The sequence below is a fragment of the Penaeus monodon genome, chromosome 33, assembly GCF_015228065.2.
Source record: "Penaeus monodon isolate SGIC_2016 chromosome 33, NSTDA_Pmon_1, whole genome shotgun sequence".
Lineage (NCBI taxonomy): Eukaryota > Metazoa > Arthropoda > Malacostraca > Decapoda > Penaeidae > Penaeus > Penaeus monodon.
Window position 1 is genome coordinate 10,219,291 of NC_051418.1, and position 342 is coordinate 10,219,632.

Genomic DNA, 342 nt, shown 5'->3' on the forward strand with positions numbered 1-342 from the left:
AAGGTCCCTAATGGCATGCAACTTTTGATGAGAGATAAATGAAGTGAAGATCTTGAGTTTAATTCAGAGGTAATTGATATAATCGAAACATACAAGAAAATAAATATCTTTATAGCGGTTCTTGGCATTAATATTGATGACGTCACAGTACCTCACATATTCCAAAGTATAGCAAATGTATTTTGGCAAATCTGGGGATAATAACGAAAAAAAAAAATGCTGAATGGGATTAGTACATGCTCGCAAAAATAAGCCCTCAAAGAAAACAGCAGGTGTGACATCACAGATTCGGAGCCAATAACGACTCGACAATTTCAGCCAATCATAGAGCATCCAGTGACC